The following is a 27436-nucleotide window of genomic DNA, read 5'->3' on the forward strand; positions in this document are numbered from 1 at the left end:
ACCTCTAGGTCTATCCCTTTCCTACCCTTCCAGGATTTTCTCCTATTACTTTCAGCCATGATGGTCTATTTCCATCTCCTGCCATGTGTGCATTGATTTCCAGGCCTCTGTATATTCTGTTCCCTCCACTTGGAATGCCCTTCCCTTCCCTGTTTATTCTAGTTCTCAACCCTGGCTACACCTGAGGATCACATCAAGAGCTTTTTAATAATAATAATAATAATGATAATAATGATGATGATGATGATTGCCTGGGAATCAACTAAGCCCCATTAAACTCTAAACTCTACTGCAGTGGTGTGGCCAAGGCATCAGTAATTTTGAGAATCTCCCTACTGATTCTAAGGTGCAGCCAAGGTTGAGAAACGCTGTCTTTGTCCAACTACCACTCCAGCCTACGGACTGACAGTAGACTTCCGAGCACCTGAGAGACTCCAAGAGCACCTGTTGCCTGACATCAGCACTGGTTTGGCACACAGCATAGTCTGTTTGATGCTCTCTTTCATCCGGTTCTCCTAGCTGAAGAGTCTCTGTGCTAACCCACGACTTGCAAAGGCTGGGATGGTGCAGACAGCCAGGGAGCACTGGCTGACAGATTGATATGTTTGTCTGGAGGAGTGGAAAGAGCACAGATCCGCTCACCAGGCCCTGGAATTGTGCTGGGGGTGGGGGGTGGGGGGGCTAGGGGGGCAGGGCACTGAAAGGGACTGAAAACCCAGTCACGTCCACATCGCCAGTGATGAATCACGCTGACAGTACGTACCCGCAATGTGATGTGATGAAAATAGCACTTTACCTCTGTGGTCTTCCTCCCCCAAACCCATTAGCCCAGTTCAATCACGAGAAAAACATCGGATGAATCCCTCTTGAGAGGTGTCCTACAACATCCCCGACCAGTCCTCCCAAAATGTCAAGGTCATCGAAAACAAGGCAAGTCTGAGAACCTGTCACAGCCAAAGGAGCCTAAGGAAACACGACAATTAAATGTGATGCGATGCGGTGTCCTGGATGGGGTCCTGGAACAGGAAAAGGGCATCAGGTAACAACTAAGGAAATCTGCATAAAGTATAGACTTTAGTTAAGAACAATACATCGATACTGGTTCATTATTTATAACAAATGTACCATACTAATGTAAGCTATTGATAATAGGGGGAAGTGCGTGTGTGCTGGGAAGGACACTTGTATTGGAACTCTCTGCCCTACCTGCTTAATTTTTCTGTAAATCTAAAATTGTTCTTAAAAAATTAAGTCTATTAAAAAATAATAAAAAATTTAAAATCCAGCTAAAAAGAAAAACAGTCCCCCAACCCCATCGCATCAGGCCCACATCTGCTCAGCTTCCTGGCAAGCAGTGCGGAGCCCTGGGCCCTGCTCACATGTCCAGTGCTTCTGTAAGGGAGACAGGGCTTCTGTGGTTCAGAACCACAGAGCCAAAGCCGGCAAAGGCTCTTAAGGCTGCCTTTGAAAACCAGTGCTTTGGGTCCAAGCAGAGGTCACTGATGGATCTTTGGCCTCCAGAGAAAATGCAACCTGTCCCCTTGATTTGCACTTCAAATGCCCATTGAATAAACAATTAAACATCAATTATTCTGTTTAATAGCCTAACTTGAAAAGATTGGCCCCCTTACAAAGCTCCAGAGAGGGTCTGATGAGCCAACAGGACTCAAAGCTTGGGACTGGGGAGAGAGCAGAGGGCGCTGACATTCTAATAGGCCCAGGGGCTCACCCACCGTGGCTGTGGACACTTTACTGAATTCCCTGTACTGACAGAAGGCTGCTAGACCGCGCAGGAGCGGGGCAGGCCCCCTCTAGCCCAGATCCTCGGGCAGGCATCTCCCAGGGTGGCCCCTTTCCCACTGGATTCCTCTCTTGTCATTCTGGCAGAGCCTCCTTGAGTAGCCCCATGGCTGGGTCTGCCCCACCACCCTTCACTCATGGAGGAGGGACACCCCCACAGCTGGGGGGCTGGAGGCTGGGCCCCCATGTGCCCATGACTCACAGCTGTTTCTCTAGAGCCCAGACCCAGTCCAGCCTGGCTGCACGGGAGAGTGCAAGGGACAAAACTCTACTATGTGGCAGAGGACTTCTTATTGTAACCTGAGGCACCTTTACCGTTAATACAGAGTTACTTCTGGGGAAGAAAAATATGGTCAGAGGAAGAAAAGAATTGACCATTAAAAGAAATTAAGGCCCCTTCCTTAGAAATGCAGACACAGAAATGACAAATCACAAACACAGGCCTGGCGTCTAGAAGTCACCCTGGAGACCCCAAGCTGGCCCACCACGAGGGCACAGTGCCTCGCTGCCACCCCAGTGTAACTGCCAACTGTGTCTTCACAATGCCATCCCAGCCCTTATCCCATGGGCTCCTCATAGCAGCCCTCAGAGGCAGGCACACAGAGTCCTATTGTGTGGCCAACTCCAGCACAGGCCAATGACATGAGCTGCCCAGAGTGAGTCAGGGAGCAGGACCCAGGCCTCGCGCCTGCCAGCACGGGGGCCCAAGCCCCTGCCTCCAAGGGGATCTCAGTTCAGTTCCAGGGAGTCTGGTTGGCAGGCGGCACTGAAGCCCCAGGCCGGGCCCCATCAGGCTGGGCGGGGTGGGAACAAGTCAGGCCAGCGATGGGATCGCCTCCTCCACACCCCTGCCAACAAAGACCCATTCAAGAGAGGCCAGACAAGCAGTCCTGGGGGCAGAAATAGAAACTTGGAGAATCTGCCAGGGCCACGCCACCCTACCCACAGGCAGACCAGGGTACCAGGCAACCTGGCAGGCCCCCTTCCACTCTCTCTGCCCAATAGCCCACCTCCTTGAAAGTACAGCTCTGGCCCGCAGGTTTGAACCTGCAGAGCACTTTGCATATATTCAAACCATCTTGCTGGGGGTGGGAGTGGCATGGAGATACACCCTGACCCATGGGCCTGTGTTCCTGGAAACCTGGCCCACCTCTGGGTGGTGAGGGCAGGTGCAGGTGTGTGTATGCAGGGTTTTCCAACCTTGTTTGTCTCTACTTCAGAAAACACACTGTCCCCTCTCTCCTGCCACATGCCCTCCTTCCCCCTACTGCCACAGAGCCAAGACTCATCCCTCTTTCCTTGTCCTGCCATCATTAGTGTGTGTCTCCCCTATCAGACTGTGAACTCCTCGGCGACAGAGGCACATTCTAGGCATCTCTGCATCTCCAGCACTGAGCACGGTAGCTGCTCAATAACCGTTGATGACGGAATCAATGGATGCTTCAGCATCGTTATCCCTTTACGTCACAGTCCCGTGCAAGCTCAGAACCACCTGAGGGTCTATATGGAACCTGTAAGTAATTTTAAAACTTCCCCACGCCCCTCTCCCCACATTTCCTCATTTCTGCCCTCTGGGTCTCTGTCAAATCCCAGTCACCAAAATGCTACGACGCATCAGCTTCCCTCTGTTGACTTCAGCCTTAAGCATCTCCCAGACCTCTGATGGGGTAAAATTCTTAGTTTTTAGACTCTACCAAAAGAACTAGGCAGACTGAGGTGTTACATGGGCACAAAGGGACGCACACCTTAGGGATGTGTGCTGGGCCCCTAGGTATGAGTGACAGGCAGAGAGACAGTTTTGAGCGACATGTGAGTTTCAACACCTCCTAGCGGGTGAGGACTTTTTCCCTCATCTGTTCAGTTCACACATGTTCACTGAGCTTTCTCCATGTGGCCGAAACCGAGCCAGGTACTCTCTGGGGCACAAACAGACCTTGCCTTTGAAGAGGTAAGTTGGGTGGAGGGAAGAAGGCATGTGTGTAAGTAGTTAAAACGCACTCGTGTATATAAGTAGCCGTGTGCTCTAAGGGAGGAATCAATAGGGCATTCAGGCCTTCGGGGAGGAGGAAAGCATGTCTGTTTACAGAATTAGGAAAAGCTATTTGGAAGAATGAGCACTTGAGAAGAGCCTCGAAGGATGACGTAACAACAACAACGTCATTCTAATAATAATAATGTCACTACTATCATTATTATTACTATTATAGCAGATAATATCTACTGTTTACTATGTGCGAGGCATCATGAGAAGAACCTTATATAGCTTCCCCTGCTCAATCCTTATGCTCATTTGACAGATAAGGAAACTGAGGCTTAGAGAAGTTAAGAAAACTAGGAAGCGTCAGAACCCAGAGTACAACTCAAGTCTGCATGTCTCCAAAGGCCGCCACCTCCTCCTCTTCAGGCTGGAGTGAGAGAGCTCACTCTAGGCAGGACCTGGGCACAGGCAGAGGGGAGGAAACACAAGGCTTAGGATGACCACCTGGAGAAGGTGCTGGAGAGCAGCTGCGGCCAGGTTAAGGGAGCCTTGAGCGCCAGCGCCAGGCACCTGGCCTTGTTAACCGGCAATGGCTGGCCCAGGGAGGTCTGACATCGCTGGACCTGATGCGCAGGAGCGGTGGTAAGATGGATTGGGGCTGAGAGTGGAAGCGAAGAAGACATCACAATGGTCTGGGTGAGAGACGGCAGCTGGCGAGGTGACGGGGAGTGTGGGAACCTGTGAGCATGTGCCTCCATGTTAGGTATGGAAGGTTATGAATGTGTGAGAAGGGGAAAGTGAGTGTGAGCGCACACGTGAGTGTTGAAGAAGGTTGCAGGGCCTTCCTGGTGGCAGGTAGGGGGGAGGTGAGCAAGGGGAGAGAGGAAGGGACAGGACAAATCGATTGGTCCAGCTGAGCAGGAGGGCTCCAGTGAACAAGAAACCATCAGCTCACAGCTCTGTGGGCCCTGAGAAGCGCAGAGCCTGGCACTTCAGAGGGACTCAGTTAACATTTGTTAAAAGGATGTACAAATGAATTGGAGACCTCGGCCTGGTCTCTTCCGAGGCCTGGCTTTGCCCTTCAGCTGCGTGGGGGTCACTGTCATGCCAACTAGATCCTCCCTCATCCCCGGCCCCCGCCACCCCAAATCAGATATTCTGAGCTAGAGCAGCCACATTCCCATGGCCCTAGCCTGGTTCCTAGCGCCCCAGCCCCTTTCCTGGGCCCCGTGCTCTCCCACGCATCTTTGTAACTAATCTGTTCCTGTGTGGGCTCCAAGCCTGCTTCATACTTTCCCAGGTCAGAGTGTTCCCTCCTCCCTCCTATTCCAGAACAGAGAGGATGCTGCCAAATTGGTCCCAAGATGTTGTCTCAGCCAGAGATACTCTGCGTCTCATCAGAGACAGAGAGCCGTGACCAGCACCTCCCGTCACACTCTCCAGCTGCCCAAAGGCCCTCCCTTCAGAGAATTTCATAGATTCCGCCAAATGATGGCTCTGGATTTCGACCTCTCCAGAAGACACCTGTTTCAAGACTCCAGCCAGCCCCAGCTTCCATCCTGGCAGAACAGACCAGGTGGACCACGGTGTCCAGGTGGGACAAGCTCCCACAGCCCGAGAGAAGAAAACCTGGTCTCAGCTCCTTGGGCACCTCCTGTCTCCGCTCCTGTCCCACCGGGCGGAAGGAGAGGATTTCTCCAGAGTAACCAGGGACCAGCCCTTTGCTGCTCAGCTCAGCTGCAACTCCGTATTATGAAAGAATGAGTACCATTTGGCACTGTATAATCTACAAAAGTTCAGAGGAAGAAATGCCTTAGAAATTAAGGACTCTAAACCCCCCCTAAAAACAAAGCAATATTGACACATGTGGAAACAGACAGATGTCTAAAATCTTGGAGGCTTTCACCAGCTTGCGCTCAGTCTAAGCTATTTCTGGCTTTCACCAGAAGCCCAGCCTGCATCCCAAAGGACATCTGTGGAATGAATGCATTTGCCCTTGGAACAGAACCAGCTCTGGAACCCGGGTCTGCCCTCCAGGCTCAGAGCCTTTATGCTACAGGCTCTCTGCCTCCAGGGCCTGCGCTTGTCACCACCGGTTTGCTTCCTCCAGGGCACTGGGGTGGAAGCTGGTGGGTGATTTGTTAGACAGTGAGTCCTGGGGGCTGCCTGGCACAGTCTCATCCAGATGGCAGGCAGCTAAGCCCAACAGGGCTGGGGGCAGGGGAGTGTGTGCTCTGATTTACAGGGGCTCTAGGTGGGCTGGCTCAACTAAGGCTGTGGGGAGTTTCCAGGGTCTAGGGAACTGCTCCTTCTCCCCATATCCTCTTTGCCACACCCTCTAAGAAAACATAATGGAGCAGACTCCGCACCCACCAGAGGACCCACACATTGGAAGGGACGTCCCAGCCCCCAGAAGATTGCCGGGAATAGAGAAAAGAAGGCAAGAGATAAGGGTCAGGGAGTATGGAGACACAAGGCCTGGCTGAAGAGTCAAAAGGCCTCAGCCATTGCTGAGAGTGTGACCTCTGAGCCTCAGTCTCCCCATCTATGTGATGTCCTAATTTCCAGCTCTGAGAAATCTAGAATTCTAAGGTCAGGGACTGTTTCTTTCTCCTCACCCTCAGGCCCCCAGCAATTAACACGTAGTAGGTACTTAAAACAATTCATTGAATAATTGAGTGAAATGTCCTCACTCTTCCCTCACTTGTCTACCACCTGACCACTCCGGAAGCCACAGGTCTTGGAAAAGCCTGGGGAATCCAGGGACCCTTTGCAAACCCGCTTCCTCTCTGAGATGCACATACGTGGTAGAGGAGCCAAGCAGGAAGAGGAAAACGTGCCTCGAGGAGAGAGGGTGGCCTGGACCCCAACAGGAGCAGATGCCCCACCGTACTTTCTAACTCCCCCAGCCCTCCCCTTCCTGCTTTCTGGCTTCCCTCTCCTCCCGCCCTCATGCCCTGCTCTGTGTCCTCTCCCTGCCCACCCTGCCTGCTTTTGCTCTCCTTGCACAGTCAACCTTTCCTTCCTCCTTTGTGGAGGCTCAGAGCCTTCTGCTGGTCCGGGAGCTGCTTGATCCTCTGTTGGCAGGAAGACTCGGGCAGGGTTGAGACTCCGAGGATGGGCCAGGAGCCTCAGGCTTCTCAGGGGCAGGGCAGGGAGAAAGCAGACGTGGAGAGATTTAAATTTGGTCTGTGCCCAGCCTTGTGAGTCTAGCAGGAGAGGGCTCGTCTCTGAGGGAATCTGGAAATGCATTTCCTTCCACCTTCCTCAGCACGGTGCCTGGGAGATGCTTCCTTCTGGTCTTCCTGAGCCTCCCCCTGCACACCCCTCAGCCTTGAGCCAGATGAAGCAGGAAACTGCTCTCTCTTCCAGCTTGAGACCTATTTCCAAGGAGTACTGTGTGTGTGTGTGAGTGTTGTGAGAAACAATGGTAGGTGTTATTCTTGGTATATGTGAGAGCATCCCCAGTGCAATGGTCGGGTGTGTGAGTAGCATTATGGGTGGTGCGTTGTGGTGTGGTATACATATGGTGGATTTGGCGTGTATGTCGTATGATGTATATACATGTGTATTGTGTTTATGGAGTGTGTGTGTCCAGTAGGATGCATGGTGTGTGTGAGTGTGCGTGTGGTGTGACAGGTATGTACGTATATGTGTTTGGGTATATAGTGTGTGTGCAGGGGGACTGGGGTGGGTAAGAGGCCACGTCAGTTGGGGTGGGAGATAGCTATGCAGGATCTCCTACCCAGAGAAGCCAGAGATAACTAGTATCTAGGCAACCATGTTGGGGGGAGGGGAGGAGATATGGAGGTGAGGAATGGGCAGGAAAAGGAGGGAGGCTGAGAATTGAAGTGGAGTTTCCATGGCAACTAGCAGGCAGGTCACATGCAAAAGGCTAAGTTGCAGAACCAGATATACACATACACAATATGAGGGTGCTGGGCCCCCAGAGCCAGGGTCCCTTCAGAGAGGACACAGACTGCCCACTGATCCATCTCCAAACCTGGAAATCCGGGCCCAGCCAGAGAGCACGACGCCAAGCAGACAAAGGAAGTGGAGACAGAGGCCACATTCATTGGTGGGGGGAAGCCTCAGCAGCCACAGCTCCCCACGCCTGGAGCCTGGATGCTGGAGGCTGGCGCCCAGCGCCTGGCGCCTGGGCAGGCCCATTTCTCCAGCACCGCGGCCCCCTGCTCCCACCCTTGGGTGCTTCCTCTACCAGCCACCACTTGTGAGAGCCAGAAGCAAGCGCCAGGAGCCCCAGGCTGCTCTTCCCACTCTCCACAGAAGCCCAGGAGACACAATGGGGAGGCTCTGCCAGGGCCAGCTCTGCTGGGGAAAGGGGGCTGGGCACAAGGAAAGGCACGAATGGGGGGTGAGGGTGCCCTGGAAGAAAACAGGACTGAATAGACAAGAAGGGGAAAAAACTGATGCAGACATTCTCATGAACCCCAAGCCCCAAAACCTCAGCCCTTCTTTACTTTCCCCCCTACCCTTTGCTCACTGCCCAGTCACAGTTCCCCCTGCCCCCTAAGCACCAAACCAGCAAGTTCCATTCTGTATCGCTCATGTGTCCACACGCTCACATCCCCACGCGCCACTCAACTGTCCACAGCTTCCCAGCAACAAAGAGAAAGCTCCCCCAGGACACAGGGTGGGAGCAGCCCTTTCCCCTTCTCCTAAAAACCACAGCCCCAAGCTCCAGGCAGCAACAAGCGCCTTTCCAGCCACCAGCTTCACCCCCACCGCCATGGCCTGCCTCCCCTCGGAGGCCCCTCTTCTCTTCCGACGACATCTCCTCGTTTATATCCCCAGCCGGGTTTCCGCTGCCCAGGCGGCAGGGGCCAGGGGAGGACCACTCAAACCCACTGAAACAGACAAAACCCGGCGCTCCCCGGCCCCGCCAGCGGTCCCCATCCGGCCGCTCTCCCTCCTCAGAAGCAGCAGCCAACTTCGCCCCTCCGCAGCCGCTTACCTGCACCGCGCGGTCCCTCCGAGACACTCCCAGGAGGACGAGCCGAGTCTGGAGCAGCCTGGGAGTGGCGGGGCTGCGGGCAGAGCTGGGGTATAGCCTTCCGCTCTTTTCCCGCCTCCCCTCCCGCGAAGGGCTGGGGCGGGCTGGAGGGGCGCGTCCTGCGCGGGTGCGGAGCGGTGGGCGGGGCGCGGCGGGGCTGGGCTCCCGGGAACGCGGCTTCTGGGTGGCGTCGGCGCACAGACCCCTCTCCTCCTCGCCGTGTGCTGCGCTCCCGGCTCCGAGGGCGCCGCCCTCCTCCCGGGGGAAGGAGGGATTTTTGCAAAGGGCAGGCCAGCTCCGAGAAGCAACAGGAGACCGTCGCCGGGGGTGGAGGGGCAGCGCCAGCGCCGGTTTGCCAGCAGCTGTTGCTTTTTGGTTTCCTCTGGTGAGGGTGGGAAGGGAGTGACACAAACACAGTGACAGAGCTAGTGTTTCTCTGAAATAGTAAACTGAGGGGAACAGAAAAATAAGAGAAAATAACCCAGCACCAGACACAGCAACCCACGTTAATTGCGAGCGTTGGCAGTTAAGGGGAACGTGCACCAAAAGCATGAATGGCTGTGTCGTAGGCGCGCAGCCAGCGCTGGTTGTAGTTGTCGTTTTCAGCGAGAGCAAGGTGGGGTGCTAGGGGCAGGGCGCTTACTGGAACCACAGATTTGCTACCTGAACCCCCTTTTCAAGGCCCTTCATCCTTGCCCTGCCAGGTCACAGTATCGCCCCCTCCCCAGCCCACTGCTCAGGGTCCCAATTCAAGATGACAAACTGAATTTGAAGATTAAAATCCTGGCTCTAAAACTCTACCTGTGACGTGAGCATGAGCAAGTCACAGAACAAAGCTCTTAGGCCTCAGTTTCCTCCCATGTGAAAATGGCTGTGGGAACCTGACCCAGGGCTCAGAGTGCTGGATAAACTGGCTGTCACTATGATGAGGAGCAGGGCTTGTAGGAAGGGACAGAGGCCAGACACTGGCAGAAACCACAGAAACACAGCAAGGGCTGGCCACTCGGTTGGTAGCCAGGAAGCCATGCTGCCTGCCATGCGGCGGCCTGCCTGAACCGGGATGGGGGCGTGCAGGGTGAGGGATGGCTCCTGTCCACACCTGAGCAGGGCCACAGGGACTGCCTTCCAGACCCAACCCTGGGGCCATGGATGCTGCTAAGAAGAGACCCAGCCCCACCTCCAACACCGCCAGTCCTGGGTCTCAGTTTTCTCGGTGTGAAATGAGGAGACAGACTAGATCATTTGGAGGCCCCTTCCAGCTCTTACCCTACATGACTTAATTATTTTAATAAATGGTCGGGTGTCAAAACCCCAAGGTAGGAAATATACATGGATTCAACTATGCTTTGCACAGATTTGGAAGCCGTAAGTGGCTTTCGGGAAGAAGTGGGGGACTCAGGGAGACCCTGGGGAAGACAGCTCTGACGCTTGAGCACAAGAACTGGGAGAGTGGACCGGCCCCGTCCTGAAGTCCCTTGGGTGCCTGTGAAAGCTAACGCTCTATCACCGAAGCCTGGCTCAAAGCTTTCCACTGAGTGACCTTTCTGTCCCTGTCTTTTCCTCTACAAATGAGGACCTGGTGACAGTCATCCGTCTCCTCTCCTGTTGCTCCAGGGGAGAGAGGTGAAAGCACACCTCCACTAGGCCCTTGTCCTTGGGCATTAGCTGAGTCCTCCCAGAGGCCCTGCGGTGCTGCGTGGCCGTGCCTCTCTGGGTGGCTTTTTGGAGTTCCTCTGGGTGAGGACCTGTCAGACCCAGGCTCTGCAAGCCTGTTTGGGAAAGGAAAGGCCAGGGGTCAGAACTCCAAAGCCATGCCACCTGTTAGTTCCAGCCCGTTTCCTGCCAGAGAATTCCAAGGTGTTTGGCCAGATTTCTTCCTAGGTGCGCCTGCCCAATGCTGCTGACCAGCGAAAGTCGGCAGAGGGGTAACGGGAGCTGCGTTCGCAGGAGGAAGGGCCGTGGCTCACCTCTCGAACGGTGCTTCTCTGCAGTCCATCCAGGGCACTGCTGAAGGAGCTTGGGGTGACACAGCTATGAAGCCACACAAGCTTGTTCTCGGGGAAGCCATGTCTCCCTTCTAGGGGGAGAAGAAACACGTGGTCACCAGCTGCTCCATTCTTTCAACACATTCATGGATGTGAGGAGCTATTCTGCACTGAGCCCTGGGCCAAGCTCCGAGATGCAATGGTGAAAAGAAAGACGTGGTCCCCCTTATAGCTAAGGAGAGAGAGAGACACGTTTATCAAATAGTCCCATAAATACATGTGTAATTAAAACAGGGTTCAGAGCCCTAAGGATGTAGCATTTGAGAAGTGAGCTGAAGGGTCAAGAGGTGTTAAGGAGATGAGGTGAAAGAGGCAGGAAATGCAGTGACAAGCATGGTTGGGAAGTGATTTTGACTCAGGAAGAGAAGCAGCATGTGCAAAGGCCCTAAGGCAGAAGGAGTGTGGCATAAAAGGAGCTACTATGACTCTTAAGCAGAGGAGACACGCTGGAGAAGGAAGCAGATGCCACACCAGGCAGGCTTGGTAGTTCCTGGGTGAATCCAGCTTTTATCCTCAGGACAATGAGGCAGGAAAGGACAGGAACCATTTCTAAAACACCCCAGAATTGGAGCCGTGGGAAGCCCAAGGGCTTGGGAGAACAGCATAACCGCTGGGAGCGTAAGGGTCTGCTCCCTGCTTTAAAGCTTGTGCCGTGCGGCATAACATACAAGGTGCAGCTACACCCCGTCTGGACAGCACTTGCCCCCAGTGCCCTTGTGTGCTGGCAAAAATAGCCCTTCCACGTGTCAGTGCCCAGGTCATGCAGCCGTAGACAGGGAGCGGAGGGCCCACAGGGGCGAGAACAGGAGTCTCGGGGGAACCCCTGCCCCTTCTAGCAGGTGACCCTCCAACGTGGACACAGGAAGCTTTCAGGGTGCCGTTTCATCCCAGGGTGCAGGCTGCAAAGCCAGAGCAGAGCCTGCCCACCACCTGCTACTCTGAATCCTGTTCACACTCGCTTTGCTTTGCATAAGTTTGCATGTGTGTTCTCCCCACCCCACCCCCAGCCGACGCCAAGCCCCCAAACCCTAGGACAGAAGTGCTTCCTAACTCCCCAGACACTCCTGGGTCCTGATGCCTTCCTCCCTCCCTGACCTTTCTTTCTCGGACTCCTCTGGCTTCTCCCCGAAGCAGCTTGTGCTGGCCCTTTGTCGCTTTACATAGTTCCAGACAACCCCATCCACACCGTGGTTTTACCACCCACTTAGGGCTGATGACCCCACAATCTCCAGCCTGGTGCTCACCCCAGGGACCCCGACGTAATCCCCTGGGACTCAGCACTGCTCACGCTGAATCCACCATCTGACCCTCCAAAGCTGCTTCCCTCCCGTGTCTACCTTGAACTTGTGGATGACACTACTCCAACCAGTTACACCCCCAGAAAAGTGTGTGCCATTTTCACTCATCTCCCCACACAGCTTCTGTTCCAGGTCAGGCCTCCATGGTACCAGCCTCCCGCTGGGGACTCTGCCTCAGTCTCCCCACCCCCACACTATCAACTCTTGTTGGGTAGAGTTATTTTCCACAACACAGATGCGATGCAAAGCTTCAACAGCTCCCTCATTTCTGCAAGTTACAGCCCGGCTTCTTAATATGACATTCAGTCTTTACAACCAGACACCAACCTACCTTGTCTGCTTCATCTCCCAACCACTCTCTGCCCTGCCCTCCCCACCGCACTAGCCTCATTGCCCCAATCCTTGCAAACACTGTCCCACAGCCCAAGAGGGCCACTCACAATTATCCAAATACAATGCCTGCTTTCCTGCCCCCAAATCTTTGCTCATGTAGTTTTCTCTGCTTAAAACATCCTCTCCTTTCCTCCTCTGCTTATAAGAATCCTGCCTACCCTGCAAAGCTAAATTCAAATATTCAAATATTACCGTATTGAAATCAAAGCTATCTTGTCCATGCTGTCAGCAACAGCAATGTGTCTCTGCATCTGTACTTGAACATAGAGTGGTCTGAATTTTACTGTTTCATTGCATGTGTCTGCCCTAATGGAACGGGAACTCCTTGGGGTCAGCTTGGCGTCTCACTCCATTTATAGACCCCAGTGTCTTGCCTGGTGATCCATTTATACCTTGTTGAATTTAAGTGAATTGTAGCTCACAAGTCCGTGCATGATCTTGCTCCAGCCACCCCCTCCAGATTCATTCTAAATACTTTCTTCCTTTCCCTCTCTCCAGCCAGCAACCTCTCAGCTTAACCAAAGGGTCTTCAGAACTGACTCCCTGAGCACTGGTACCCTGGGCCTAGACCTCGCCTGTGCAAAGCGTTTGCTTGGTTCTCTCTTCCCAAGGTGCAGGGATGAAGTAGCTGGTGCTGTTGAGGCCACAGGCAGAGGGGGGATGGGTGATGAGCTCACAAGGCTCTAGGCCAGACTGCCTACAGAAGAGCAGGTAACCCCAATACTGACATTGGGGGTGAAAAGCAGGACTTCTTGACTGTGTGGAGCTGTGGGGACTGGGTAGGATCACAGACACGGCTGGTTCCCTAGACCCGATCCATTCTCTTCTTTTTTCTTTCTATCAGAACTTTTTTCTAACTGAGCTGCAGCGTGCCCAGTTCACTGATTTTCCAGACTCCTTTGCAGCTCGGCGTGTCCATATGACCCAGTTCTGACCAAGGAGATGGGAACAGAATTCTACTGAGTAAGAATTCTAAGAAAGACATAGTACATGTGCCTTTTGTCCTTTGCCCTTTTCTTCTCCGTCTTCCTCGTCTTCTTTTCCTTCCTCTTTCTTCCCCTCCTCCTCCCCTTCCTTCCCCTTCTCTTCATTCTCCTTCTCCCCCACCTCCCGTTCTTCTTCTCCCTGCTCCTCCTCCTCCTCCTCCTCCTCCTCCTCCTTCTTTTTTGTCAGAAACACGGATGTGATGCCTGGAGATGAAGCAGCCATCTTGCAACCATGAAGAAAAAAGTCTCCGACTAAGCATGGCAGGGCAGAAAGCTAGAAAGAGCCATCAAAAACATCTGAATGACTTCATTCCAGAGCACTTTTTACAGGAAAAGTTCGACTCTTATTACGTTAATTTAGTGTAGCTGATTTTCTGTTCCATGCAGCCAGCACAATCCTAACTGATAGAAGTGGGGTGGACCAGCTGGGGAGGACAGCCATTCACTAAGAGAAAGCAGAAATTCACCACAAGCCCCCATCCCCTAGAAGACTTCTGCCTGCCACCTATAGCCCCATCAGCACACACCAGACACACGCCAGCACAATGAAAACGGAAACCTTTCTTCCGCACTGTTCTTCTTGGAGTGGGTCCTGCAGGTCCCTTTTCTTAGCAACCTTTATATCAGAGTCTCGATTTGGGGGAAGGGAAGAAAGCAAAGGCAGTCGGAGTAGGGGAAGTCTGAAATAAAATTTCTCCCTGTCTTCCCGCAGGAAAACTACTGCATATGTCAGGAAACAAGGCATGCCAAAGCATGGGTGAGATTTGTCTCTAAGTGAAAGATCCGCCCAGTTCCATTAGTTTGGAGAACCATTTGCTGCCTGATTAACTTAAACTTGTCTCGTAAGTGTGAAATGTCACCTCGAGGTGCCGATCTCTAATTATGAGCACGCATCTTCCAGAGCTGCTGGTTATCCAAATTGGAGCACATGACCACTCCTCCCCCAAGCCTTTCTGCTCTGCAAATATGCACCCATTTGTCTTTTCCCAGCAAACGCAAATGGGAGAAAAGCCAGTGATGGTGCCCTTTGGAGATAATGACTTGGAAATTCAATACATAATGGCTCCCTAGACAAGACCAGAATAGCTTCATGTTTCTACTTTGCCTGTACACAGAGAAGCTGACAGCCTGTTAGCAGAAGCAGGCGTCTGAACTCCCCGCCTCTCCCTGAGGGCCTGGAGCCAGCGGTTGTGGGGAGAGGCACCTGTTTATCATCATCCACTTTCTTCCAACCCATGGATCCAGGCTCAGAGCAGAGGCTGTAGCTGAGTTTTTGAGCCAAGAAGAGTCGTAGGGACCCAGCAGGCACCTCCATTCAGTCTATAGACCAGCTTTGCAACTAGGCACTAACCCACTAGCCCAGTCATGTTTCCTGGGCATGTAAGACTGATTTGAATCCACTTAGTCTCCTGTGCATCTTCCACTCCCATCTCCTCCCCAAAGACTGAGCTGGAGTTTAGGAAAACAACAAAAATGATTTTGGGGCTGGCAGATTCTTGGATTTCTTTATAAGGAAGTCATGCAGTCAGTCACTCAGACTAACTGCCCTGAGTGGAGAGGACTTCCCTTCAGGGCAAACTCAGTGCCCATGGACAAACCTGCATTTCCCCCCAGGAGGACACAGCAGCAGCCAGAGGCCTGGCATCCTGGGGCTGGGCCTGGCCTGTCCTGGGAAGGGGGCTCATCTCTGATGACAATGGACATCTAAAGGCAATGCTGGGCAGGTCAGCAGATCACTTGTGGTCCTAGAGGCATGGCTTCTCTGGTCTGTTTATAATGGACTCTTGGGTCCATTGACTTCTCCATCCCTCTCAACCCTCCTGTAATTCAGTTATCTCTTTGATGATGCTGTTCATGTAATTGCCTCTCAGACCAGAGGCATATTTGATGTCCACCATTTAAACCATTATGTCTATTGATTTTCATTTTTCAGAACTTTAGATGTGGCTGGTGGGAGGTGATGGGCATAAAACCCTCACTATTCAGGCCATTCACTCAAATGTTAAATATTTATATAGCCTTTGGAACACAACCCCTTCCTGGCACATTGTTAAAGAGAGAATCCTCAGCTGTCTTCCTAAGTTTAGCTCAGAACTTTCTGCCTCCAAATCAGGAGAAGGGAGGTAATGATTTAGCCCAAGCAGTTGACTAAGTTATTTACTCTTAGATGGTGAGTGAAGAAAGGAAGTGGGTCTGGTTTACGTTTTTAACTCTCTTCCCCACCCCCACTTGCCGACATAATTAGTGTGTAAACAAAATTTGCTGAATGCAAAAGCTAGGAATGATATTGACAGAGAAAAATGATATGCATCAATAATTAGTCCCCATATCAGCGCCACGAGGCAGAGCGATGCTGCGCCTGGTCTGACAGGCAGGAGAAAGGGAGAGGCGGAAGGCAGGCTCCCCGTCCCTTGGGCACAGCAGATGATCTGGAGACGGTTTTTAAAATTATGGTCAATCTTATTTCCAAAGATGGCCTCAGCAGTACCTCCCGTCCCATGGGCTCTTCTGGAGTGAAACTTTGCCACTCCCCTCACTGAGTCATGGGGTCTATTTCCTCTCCCTTCCTCGGGGCTGACTGTGTGACTTATTTTGAGCAACAGAAGGAGCCAGAACTATCATTGTAGAACTTTCTAGACTGGGCCTTAAGAGACCTGCCATGTCTATCTGCCTTAGAGGTTTGGAATGCCGCCTCTTGGAAGCCAGCCACCTTGTAAGAAGTCAGACCACCCTGCTGGAGAGAGAGAGACCACGTCGAGGGAGGCCTGAAGCCACCTTGGATGTCCCCATCCTGGCCAGGCTCCCAGCTGAAGGCAGCCTCTTGGGTGACCTTGACCACAAAGCATCCAGCCGGGCCCTGCCCGAATTCCTACTCCTTAGATCTTGATCTTGAGTAAATAAAATGCATGTTGTTTTGAACGTAAAGTTAGGGAGCATTTGTTTCATAGCAACAGATGACTAAAACAAGGTGATTGTGCCCCATCTCAGGCCCTCGAGTCAGATACCCCAGGGATGGGGCCACGGCATCAGTGTTTTAACAGGCCCTCCCCGAGACCTAAGAAATAGAGTTGAGCCCCCTACTGGCTTCTCCTGTGGGACGCTTCATTCTTGACTCACAGACTCAGTGGGTCTGAAGTCCTGGACCACACAGTAGGTCTGAGCTGCCAGAACTGGGCCAGGGACACATATGGTAAGAGATCAGACAGCCTCAGAGAGGCCAAGTCTTGGAAGAAATGGGGCACAAGAGATTTCTGTGCATGGAGCCCTGAACTGGACACAGTGAGGAGAGTCGAAGGGAGCAGAGCCACAGAATATTCAAGCTGGACGAGATCTCAGAGAACATTTTGCAAATGGGGAACCCAAGACCCAGAGAGAGGAACTGACTGACTCAAAGTCACAGAGCTTGTTAGTGGCCCAGTTGGGACCCGAGTGAGGTCTCTCGAGTACTGGTCTGATCCTCTTTCCCTTGCCCCATCCGTCTCTCAGGATTTCTGTGTCCTCACTGAGGAGTGAGAAAAGACACTTTCTTAAAGGCACGGAAAATACTTTAAAATATTAACTAAGCTATGTACTTGTGAGTGCCGATTACGAATGTCCCAATTAAGGGGAAAATATCAACAGCATCCAAGGTAAGGGAAAGATCAGAATAAGAGGTGGAACTAATCCGGGACGTCTTCCTGGAAGAGTTGACCTTTGAAGGAGGAGGATGGGGGTTTGTGTGGGAGAAGAGCAAGCCGAGGCAGCGAGGGTGGAATGAGACGTGCGGGAGCGGGAGGCTGATCTACGTAGCAGGTTCAGAAAGTCCCGCTGGGAAGGAACAGAGGTTTATAAGTTTCCGTCTAGGGTCTATTTTTCTTATCTGATTCCTCCACCAGCGGAAGAGAGACAGGACTGGCCGGGGCCGGAGTGGCAGGGCCTGCAACACAGACTCCCCAGCCCCAACCCCGCCCCGCTGTGCTGATAAGAAAGCTGACCAGGGCCTGGGAGAGGACCGGCCCCGGGAGATAATCAGTGAGGCCGGGGCTTCTGAACCTGGTGTTGGGATTCTGCTCTCTGCCCGCCTTTCCCCTCAAAGTGCAGCCCCGTTCAGCGTCAGAGGAGGCCTCAGAGATACCACCCTACTGAGTGTAGCTTTAGCTTCCCCTTCTTTTCTAGGGACTGCTATGCGTGGGGCACGCAATTGAAACGTCCCCAGCTGCCCTTTGCTGAGGACTGAACAGAGAGCAGGGAATTTGCTTGTGGTAGGAGAGGTCGGGGCCAGGCAGAGGGAAGAACTTCCCCTGTGGTCAGAATGGGCAAAATGAGCATGGTTGGTAAATTTATTTCCTTGGCAAATAGTTCTTGCTCAGCGGGGAAATCGATCGTGCTGTCTGCAGTTTCCATGCCAAAGAACAGGTTCATGTGGAAGGCAGTGAGAGGGAGCAGCATGAGCACGGATAATCACTAATGAGAATCCAGCACTCTTGGTCTTGAACAAGTTACCTAACTTCTCTGAGCATCAGTTTCCTCATCTATGAAGATGGTATTAAGCACAGTCTCTATTCCACAGCCTTGTTGCAAGGATTAACAGAGAGAATTCATGTAAAAAACTACCATAATGCCTGGCAATGGCAATTGCTCAATAAATATTCGCTTCCTGACTTTCCTGCCCTAACTAAACCCACATTGACCAGTCCCAAGATAAAACTTTATCTTTAACTGACACCTGTTGTGTGCCTACCACGTGCCGGGCGTGGAACTAGGCATATCCCACACCTTCCCACACAACAACCTTGACTGCTAGGTGTTACTTTATCCGCATTTTCCTGTGACCCTCTTTATGTGAACTCCACCCTGGAGCAGACCGTTGTGACAAAAAGTCATAGTGGAGGCAGAGACGCAAGACAGCAGCAACTGTGGGGTCAGAGGAACACACCCCCTGCCTCTGACATAGGTCTTTGCAGATGGCCGGGAAACTTATGCTCCAGGAAGGATGAAAGTACCACTGACCCCGCCCCAAGCGGGGGACCCTGATCAATCCAATTCAACTCATTGAGCTGGCTCGGGTTGTGGAGCAAGAGAACTGCATGCAATTCTCTGGTGGGGAGAGGTTCAGGACGAAATACAAACGCAACAGGCAACTTGACCTGAGCATTTACCATACGCCCGGCACAGTGCGAGTGGGTTCATGTGTGTCTCCTCATTTAATCCACACAGCAGCCCTGTGATGCAGATCTGAATTTTATCCTCGTTTCAGAGACGAGGAAACCGAGCCTGAAAGAACTGAAGCAACTTTCCCAAAGTCGCCCGGTTGATAAGGCAGAGCCAGGACTTGAATCCGGGTGCAAAGCACGTACCCGTCTGGGGTTTCTTGGGTGGAGATGCAACCTTGGCTCATGGCTTTCAGGTGATCTGCACTCCTGGCCCCTTCTACCCCTGAGGAGATCCTGCTCCATGGGGCTCCCACCACGCATGGTCCTGTGACACAAGGACACCCTCTCACAGCCACCAGCCACCCCCAACCCTGCCTGTGTGGGGCTGAGGCCCTGGCACCCACTCCCACCCTTTCTGTGTCTCTCTGCACACTCAGAGCTGTTAGCCAGGGAGAGGCAGGAAGTTGTTTTCTTTTTCCCAGCAATCTGTTTATCAGAAGTTCAAGGAGGTGTTTTTCCACTCTGAACAGGCCATTTCTCTTGCTCTCCCATTGTGAACTTCCGGTTTCTGCACTGTGGAGATTAGATTTCTGTCTGTGATAAAAGAAGGCCGGCTTGTGGCTGCTCTATCCAGGGACTGGTAAGAAACAGGGGCTTAGCTGGAGACATGACTGGCCACCATCATTACACTGTCATTTAATATCTGCTAAGTGCCCCAGAGTGCCCCCCGTCGACTCTGAAGAGCTCTGAGAGGACAAGGTCAAGAAAAATGGACGAGCTCCCTGCCGTGCGGATGCCTAGATGCAAACCTCCACCTGTCAGTCAGACAGCCCAAGGACCAGCACACACAGGTGTGGTCAGACAAACACATCCCCTAGGAGTGATTCTCAAACTTAAGCAAGCCCTGCAACCACCAGGAGGACTTGTTAAAACAGACTGCTGGGCACCACCCCCAGAGGATGTTGATGCTTCTGAAATCCAGCGCACTGATCCACTCACCAACAGCACTTAGATATTCACATGTGTGCTCAAACGCATGCACACGTTCAGACTGCGTGATCAGACATAAAGTCCCGCCACCTCCTCAGCATCCTCTGGCCCCACTCTCTCCCTCACTCTGGGCTCCAGCCTCTCCAGTCTTCTTTGCATTCTTGCAGCCATGCTCCTCTTGCCTCAGGAGGAAAAAGTTGGAGAACAGTAAATGGAGGCAGAAAGGCGGGGATGCTCGTGCGTGGGGAATGGCAGTAGATTCTCCTGGCAAGATGGTTCCAACGGAGGGTGGAACAAAAGAGGAAATCTTTCTCTCTGCCTGGAAGGTGCTTCCTCCCACTCTTTGTCTTGTTTATGCCTCCTCACTTTTCAGATCTTAGTTCTAATACCTCTTTTCAAGAAAGCTTTCCTTGATTCCCCCACTCCTCCCACACACTCCCTCCCTCCACCACCATCTCCAGACCAGGGCAGAGCCTACTTATAGGTGGTCATGTCATCGTGTAATTTTTCTCCACACATTTATGCCAGGGTTTTTTTTTAAACGTACATTTGACTCCACAAGAGCTGGGATCCTGTTGAATTTCTCACAATTGCATCCCAGCTAAACTTCTGCCTCATGATAGCTGCTTAGAGATATTTGTTAAATGAATAAATGAACCCTTACGCATGTGGACAGCTCACACATACGCACAGGTACTCATACAAGGTCACATTCACCTGCCTGCCTTTATCTTCCTTCGAAGCATGGAGTAGCAGACATGGACTCTGTTGGAGGGGCAGAGGTTAATTCAACTCTTCCGAAAAACAGTTTAGCGTTTTGGATAAAAATGTAAACAATTCTACTTATAGGGATTTTCTCTTAGGAGATCATTGCTTCAGAACGAAGCATGCACAAAGAAATTCATTGCAAGCAGTGTTTGTAATATCAAAATCTGGAAACCAACTACCCTATTTAGATGTCCACTGACGGGTAGATAAATGGATTCATCTACACAATGGAATATTCTACAACTGTTAAAAGATGCTGATAATATCCATCCCCTTGGGGAAGGTGTTTATCTCATGTTGTTGAGAGAAAGAAATTGAGATATAAAATAACTTGTATAATATGATCCCATTTAAACGGAATTATAGACCTATTTCTATGGATGCATAGAGAGAATTCTAGAAAGGTTTTACCAAAATGCTAATAATATTTCCCTCTGGGTAGTGAGATTTAAAGTGATTTTTACTTTCTTCTTTTCAATAATACCTACTTCATAAGATTGTTCAGAGATTAAATAGATAAAGTACGTGATGATGCAGAGGGCTTATAGCACAATGCTTGGCACAAATAAATGGTACCCTTTACATTATTTTTATGGTTTTCAGGATTCTTTGGATTTTTTTAAAATGCACCTGTAGTGTGAGCTAAATAACCAAATTATGAAAACAGTGAAGCTTTAAAAAAAAGACCAGGGTAGAAAGGGCCAAGGAGGGGACACCATGATAAATTATCTATAGATGTGTGTCCTCCACCCCAACCTCAACCTCTGCTCCCAGTGTTGAATCCAGTCCTTGGTACTAGTAAGTGCTTGTGACAATTTGCTGAATTCAACTGAATTTGGGCCAACTGAGGGCATCAGCTATGCTCCCCAATCCCCGGCAGAATGATGGAAGTGTTTCTAACTAGAATGAAAGCACTCACCTGGGATGCATCAAGCCCAGGAAGTTAAGAAAATGCAAGTTCGCAATCACTCTTCACTCTCCCACTCGCTGAGCTCTTCCTTAAACTGCAATTAAATTAACATCCCTCTTCTTCAACAAGACTCAACAGCACTGCATAAAACTGACTAGCCTTAGACTTCAGATGAGAGATTGTTCACTTTTTCCTGAGAGTGGGCAGTGAGGGTAAGATAAAAATATGGTTCCAACAGAATTTCTAAGAAATACCTATCCAAAATCTCTGTGTATTTCCTTTTTTGTCTTGTGGTGTGGTCTAGTGCGGCAGTCCTCGAAGTGTGGTTTGAGGACCCCCGGGGGTGCCTAGGACATTCTCAGCGGATCAGAGGGTCAAACTATTTTCATAATAATACTATGATGTCATTTGCCTTTTTCACGTGTTGACACTTGCACCAATGGTATAAAAGCAATGGTGGCCAAAACTGCTGGCTCCTTAACACAAATCAAGACAACGACACCAAACTGTCCTTGTAGTCGTTGTGCTTTACCACCACACAGTTGCCAGTTTCACTTAAGAACATCTTTGATGAAGTGGTAGAAAAGATGAATTATTAATGATTATTAATTTTATTAAATCCCAATCCTGAATACATGTCCTTTTAATATTCCACGTGAAAAACGGGAAGTGTGGATAAAGCGCTTCTGCTGCATACCAAAGTAGTAAGGTTTTCTCAAGGAAAAGCACTGGTATTTTTGAGTTGCAAGCTGAACTAGCCACTTTTTTCATGAAACACCATTTTTACTTGGATGAAGACTGACAAATGATTATCCAGACTTGATAGTTGGCAATCATTTTATCAAAAATGAACAAAATGAGCTTGTCACAGCAAGGAAAACATCTGGTATTTGTTGCTAATGATGGAATTTAAACTTTCAACTGAAAATTAGAGTTTTGGAAAATTTGCATCCTTCACCATGAGCTTGACAGCTTTACAATCCTTAAAGACTTTTCTGAAGAGATGAGTGGTGATATTAGTACGTATTATTTTTCGTATTGCAAAATGAAATTGTCAACATTTGGAAGATGTTCATAAGTGAGATCTAATATTTTTCAAATGATCAATGCATGATGTCACAAAATTAGACATGAGCAAAAGACCCATTCGGAGAGCAACACAGACCAGGAGATTTTAATGTAAACAAGTTCATTGATAGGTTTCAGATTCCACGTTGCAACTAATCTTTACGAGCTACACTTGTCAAGTTTGAGTAGAGTATCAAAGAAAAATATCCACAATTATCTGAAAGGGCTATTAAAATATTCTTCCACTTGCCAGCTCTATATCTGTGGGAGATCAGATTTTCTTGATATATTTCAACCAAAACAACACATCACAACAGATTGAATACTGAAGCAAGTATGAAAATCCAGCTATTTTATTAAGCCAGATGTTAAAGAGATTTGTAAAAATGTAAAACAATGCCACTCTTCTCCTTTGTTTTTGTTTTTAAAAATATCATTATTTGAATAAAAATATTATGTTAATGTGTAATTAAATAGTTAGCTATAAATGTAGTGAAATAGGTTGAAAACTACAAAAACTAGATGAAAGAAATCAAAGATCCGAAAAAAAAGGAGAGGCATACTGTGTTCATGGTTTGAAAGACTCAATAGTTAGGTTAATTTTCTCCAGACTGATCATAGATTTAACGCAATCTCAATCAAAATGCCAACAGGGGGGGCCAGCCCCATGGCCGAGTGGTTAAGTTCTTGCGCTCCGCTTCAGTGACCCGGGGTTTTGCCAGTTTGGATCCTGGGCGCAGACATGGCACCACTTGTCAGGCCATGCTGAGGCGGTGTCCCACATGCCACAACTGGAAGGACCCACAACTAAAAAAATGTGCAACTATGTACTGGGGGGCTTTGGGGAGAAGGAAAAAAAAAAAGATTGGCAACAGTTGTTAGCTCAGGTGCCAATCTTTAAAAAGAAAAATGCCAACAGGATTGTTTGCAAATATAGACAAGCTGATTCTAAAAGTTATATAGAAATGTCAGGAACTGGAATAGCCAAAATAATTTTGAAAAAGGACAAATTTGGAGATTCACCCTACACAACTTTAAGACATACTATATAGCTACAGTAATTAAGTTAGGGTGGCATTGGTGAAACAATAGACATAGGTCAACGGAACAGAATGAAGACTCTAGAAATACACCCACGTCAATATGCTCAGTTAATTTTTGACAAACTGCAAAGGCAATTGGGTGGGAAAAGTAGAGTCTTTTCAACAAATGGTGCTGGAACAGCTGGGCATCCATTTGCAAACAAACAAAAAATGAACCTCAATTTATGCCTCAATAGTATCCAAAAATTAACTCAAAATTGATCGTAGGTCCAAATGTAAAACATAAAACAATAAAATTCTTAAGGGAAAACATCAGAGAAAATCTTCATGAGCTTGGATTTGGCAAAGAGTTCTTAGCACAATCCAAAAGGAAAAAAATTGGTAAATTGGAATTCACCAAATGAAAAACTTTAGCTGTATAAGGGCACAGTTAGGAGAGTGAAAAGACGAGCCACAGAGAAAACCTGAAATTTACAATTTCAGGTAAAACTTACAAATCACATGTCCAACAAAGACTAGTATCTAGAATATATAAAGAACTCTCAAAACTCACTAATAAGAAACAAATAACCCAACAAAGAAATGGGCAAAAGATTCGAACAGATACTTCACCAAAGAGGTATACAGATGGCAAATAAACACATAAAAAGATGCTCCACATCATTAGTCATTAGAGAAATGCAAACTAAAACCACAATGAGACACCACAACACATCTATTGGAATGGCTACAATAAAAAATACTGACAACACCAACGACTGGTGAGGAGGTGGAGCAACTGGAACTCTTACATTGCAGGTGGGAAGGCAAAATGGTACCGCCCCTCTGAAAACAGCTTGGCCATTTCTTATAAAGTTGAACACGTGATCACCATATTACCCAGCAATCCCAACTATAGTAATTTATCCTGGAGGAAGGAAAACTTAGGTTACATGAAAATCTAGACACAATTATTGAAGTCTATGCTCATCTTGATTTCTATGTGATCTCATCAGGAAGGAATGGCTTTGACGCAAACGAAAATTTATAGGCCTTTGTGCAACGTTCATAAGAGAGACAGCCCTGAGCTGTCTTCAAGGAGAAGGGCTTTGGGGGTTGAAGAGAAAGGACCGGGGAGAGTGGGATTTCTGAGCGCAGGGGTACTGAGAGCAGCGGTTTGTGAGCTACTGTCTATCTGGAGAGCCCTCTGAGGTTGCCTGTGAAGGCTGCAGTCTGAGCACCCAGCCTGCAGAGCGGTGGGCAGGCTCTCCCGAAGCTGCACTTCCAGGGGGAGAACACGACGAGGGGTGTTTTCCAGCCAGGCTGCAGCAGCTCAAAGTCAGATTCTACTCTGCTTTGAAAAAGAAAGGTGACATTTCTTGTCCCTTAGTGACATGGAGTAAATTCCTGCTGGCTCCACAGACATTAGTTGGAGTTAGTGAGGAGTTGATGGGGGACCAGGATGTGTGCCCCTCACAGGCCTGAACCATCACCTCCATTGGTTAAGCAGTCAGACACAACCAGAGCAGGGCCAGGGCCAGCGCCATCCTGGTCCCACCAGCGACAAAGGAAAGCAGGGTGAGCTCAACTCAGTGAAGCTCCATGACTTAGAGAAACCACCAGCAGGAGACATGGGTTTGCCCCAGGCGGTAGTGTCACTTCCATGGAAGGTCACTCATTGCCAGGAGACTGAGAGGAAAGTTTATGCAGAGAAATGGCAAATTTCCTAAGACCTGGAGATTTATCAAATTCCCCTCCCCTATCTCATTTGTTTGGCGAAGGGATGTAGAGTATAGGATCCGGCCCTTTTGCTGCAAATTCAACATTCATTGAGAGGTCACAATACGCCAATCACTTTGCTCTGAGTGTTTACATGCATCATCCCATCAACTGGGCAACAACATGTGACATAGATATACCCATTTTACATACAAGGAAACAGAGAGCTCAGCTTGCCCAAGACCACATAGCTACGTAAGTGGTGGGGCTGGAATTTGTACCTCCAGGTACTTCGATTCCAACTCCGGTGCTCTCTCCACCACAACACGGTGTACTTAGAAAGAATTATTCAGAGAAGATTCCCAGCTCCCTCCTTGTATGAAAAGTGAAGAAATTCTTCTGGCACTCAGGGCTGGGACAGAAAAGACATCCTGTTATGTCCACATGTCCCGCTGGCAGGAGCTGAGCTGTGGAGGATCAAAGACCAGGCCGTGCGCGCCCCTTCCCACAGGACTCATCCTTCCAAGCCTCCTGCCTGGACAGTCCAGGCTGCTTATCTCCAGAGCGTGGACCTGCATGTTCTCTGGGTGGGCCCATTATAAGATCCGGATGGAGCTTGCCACATAGGCTGGGCGACAGATTTCCAAGGAACAGGAAGCCTGAGCCAGCCTGGGCCAGTGCAGAGGAGGTAGGGAATGAGTGGCATGTACCTCTCAGAGCCACCCACCCACATTGAGGAGACATGGAGGTGTCCTGGGGTGACAGCTTCTCATGGCATGGGAGGACCTCCTGGACCATCCACTTGGGACAGGGATGGATGAGGCACCACGGGCCTCCTCCCAATCACGGTGTACTTTTCCTGGGTTCTGGAAATTGCACAGTCTAAGGCTCTGGTCGTGTGACACTCTGAGGGATGTGCCCAGCTTCTCTGGGAAGTTATCCCACCTGCCCCTCGCACAGCAGAGGCCCCAAGAAGAATGGAAAGATCCACAGAGCCGGGGCGGACGCTGTGAGGTCACAGCTAGGGGGACTCCACTGATTTTGGAAAGCAGCTTTTTTTTTTTTTGAGGAAGATTAGCCCTGAGCTAACATCTGTTGCCAATTCTCCTCTTTTTACTGAGGAAGACTGGCCCTGAGCTAACATCCGTGCCCATCTTACTCTACTTTATGTGTGGGACACCTACCACAGCATGGCGTGCCAAGTGGTGCCATGTCTGCACCCAGGGTCCGAACTGGCAAACCCTGGGCCACCGAAGCAGAACGTGTGCACTTAACCACTGTGCCACCGGGCCGGCCCAGAAAGCAGCTTTTAAAATCCAACATCCTGGATTCGAAATCCAACTCTACCACTCAGTAGCTCTGTCATTTGGGGAAGCTTATTTCACTTCTCTCGGCCTTTGTTTCCTCACCCATAAAATAGGGACAATAAAAATGCCTACTTCATGCTCATAGGAGATAACACCCACCGGGTGTTTAGCACAGCATCTGGCACACAGCAAACCTTGAGCAAATGCTAGCTATTATTACCATTATCCTCATCATTATCATTACGAGGAGCTCTCCACGTGCATCTCCCAATGTCCCAACTGCATCAGGACATCAGTTAAGCAATTACAGGAAACAATAGCCCTTGGGAATCTAACCAAACTCCAGAGGCAGCTGGATGGGCAGCTAGGCTGTAATTGGCTCCTTCTCCAAAGAGCCATCATCTGCCCCACCCCTAACACACTGACTTGGCCCTCCTGTCCTTCCCCAGAGAAACTCAGCAGTCAACAGAGTTAACAAAGCCAGAGAGTATGACTGGTCCCTGGAGATGCCTGGGACCCAGGGACCACAGGACATTGTCTCGGGCAACACCTCCCACCACCAATGCACACACATCTCCCAGGAGATTCTGGACCTATTTGGGAAGTTCCATCACCCACCTTCCATGATTTTTGTCTCTGTAGACGTCCTGGGCCTAAGGAATGTGTTTTTCTTTTTCTGTCTAGATACTGCTTTTTCTGTACCTTACCTCTCTGCCAACACGCACACCTCTACACCCTTGCAAATCAATTTATGCCTCAGGAAGCCTGGGCAGAGGAGGGAAAGGGTCTGGTTGCTAAGGAGAAAGGGATGGAAATGGCCTTAGCCCTAGCTCTTTGCCCCAGGGCTTGGCTTCTGGGATATGACCAGCTTCCTCTGGTGGGCAGACAGCTGGTTGTCCTCCAAAACAAGTGCTCACGCCTGAATGACAACTGGCCAAGGACTGCATTTCCCAGTCCCACTTCATCTGGGTGGTTCCATGTGACACGTTGACACCCATAAAATGTG

The 27436-nt window shown here is 50.1% G+C and overlaps 1 protein-coding gene across 2 annotated transcripts in view; it reads right to left on the reverse strand.

Annotated features, from left to right (window-relative positions):
- The window catches only part of FXYD6 (FXYD domain containing ion transport regulator 6), a 33977-nt gene extending 24623 nt beyond the window's left edge, over positions 1-9354 (reverse strand). Inside the window, exon 1 of one of the 2 annotated variants that reach the window (XM_070623222.1) lies at positions 8754-9354. The gene's annotated coding sequence lies outside the window, so the exon portion shown is untranslated. The remainder of the gene's footprint in view (positions 1-8753) is intronic. The other variant, XM_070623223.1, reaches the window with a different exon arrangement.
- Positions 9355-27436: the final 18082 nt, after the last annotated feature.

The sequence above is a fragment of the Equus przewalskii genome, chromosome 6 (genome assembly GCF_037783145.1).
Source record: "Equus przewalskii isolate Varuska chromosome 6, EquPr2, whole genome shotgun sequence".
Classification (NCBI taxonomy): Eukaryota; Metazoa; Chordata; class Mammalia; order Perissodactyla; family Equidae; genus Equus; species Equus przewalskii.